The following is a 1451-nucleotide window of genomic DNA, read 5'->3' as shown; positions in this document are numbered from 1 at the left end:
TGGGTATGGAAGCACCCTCAGAGAGGCAAAGGGGAGGGAAAAAGGCTAGACATGGAAAGGGGGTTTGTGGAGGGGGGAAATGGGATATCATTTGAGATGTAAACGAATGGAATGATTAATTTAAAAAAAGAAGAAATTAGTGAGATGTCATAGTGATGACTTAACAGCACTCCTAAAAGCTCTAGAAAAAAGAAGGACACCCAAGAGCTGAGAGTTGAGAATAGCTGTGAATGCACTTGCACAGGACACAACTTCCTGGACAGAACATGAATAGTGCAGGCACTAAGATCAACAACTCATATATGGGACCTCATGAAACTAAAATTTTTCTGTAAGGCAAAGGACACCATCAACAGGACAAAACGGCACTTTGCAGAATGGGAAAAGATTTTCACCAACTCTCCATCTGATAAAGGGCTAATATCCAAACTGTATTTTAAAAAAACAAAAACAAAAAACAAACAAACAAAAAAAACCTCAAGAAACTAGGCATCAACAAGCCAAACAATCCAATTAAAGCATGGGGTACCGAGTCTGAATTCTGAGGCCCCAGGCCCTGAAGGATGAAGATTTAAATACAAGGCCATGGCGAAACATCTAAAGTTCGTTGCCAGGACTGTGATGGTTCAGGAGGGGAACATGGAAGGTGGCTACAGAACCCTGGACAGAATCCTCACCAACAATGGGCTTACTGAAGTCATAAAGCCACGATGGTACTATCAGAAGCCTTGCCACCGCCGCTGCTGCCAACAGAAGAGCTATGAAACATCCTGGAGGACCTACAATGTGGAAATGGCTGAAAAGATTAACTTCTTGATGCGAAAAAATCGTGCAGACTCATGGCTGGGATGCTAAGACTTAGAGAACATTCTATGATCAACTCTTTTTCTTTATCCAACCAATTTCTGTTACTTTTCTCTACAATAAACTCAATCACAGGTTAACAAGGGAAAAAAATAAACAAACATGGGGTAATGAGAAACACTTAAAGGAATGTTCAACACTTAGCCATCAAGGAAATGTAAATCTCAAAACTACTTTGAGATTCCATCTTATACTTGTCAGTATGGCTAAAATCAAAGGCACAAGTGACAGCTCATATTGGTAAGGATATGGAGCAAGAGAATTCTCCTCCATTGATGGTGGGAATGCAAACTTGGACAGCCACTATGGAAATCAATATGGCAGTTCCTTAGAAAATTGAGAAGTGATCTACCTCAAGATCCAGCAATACCACTCTTGGGCATATACTCCATCCTAGCACAAGGACACTTGCTCAACTATGTTCACAGTAGCTTTATTCATAATAGTCAGAAATCGGAAACAACCTACATGTTCCTCAACTTAAAAATGGATTTTTTGAAAATGTTGTTCATTTACACAGTGGAGTATTACTCGGTTATTTTTTTTATGACAACATGAAATTTGCAGATAAATGGAGAGAACTAGAA

General features: G+C 39.6%; 1 pseudogene; it reads left to right on the top strand.

Moving 5' to 3' along the window:
- The first annotated feature begins 585 nt into the window (after positions 1–585).
- Gm5316 lies at positions 586–980 on the top strand (annotated as a pseudogene).
- Positions 981–1451: the final 471 nt, after the last annotated feature.

This window comes from Mus musculus, chromosome 6 (assembly GCF_000001635.26).
Source record: "Mus musculus strain C57BL/6J chromosome 6, GRCm38.p6 C57BL/6J".
Classification (NCBI taxonomy): Eukaryota; Metazoa; Chordata; class Mammalia; order Rodentia; family Muridae; genus Mus; species Mus musculus.
This window is presented reverse-complemented; position numbering and strand designations above follow the sequence as displayed.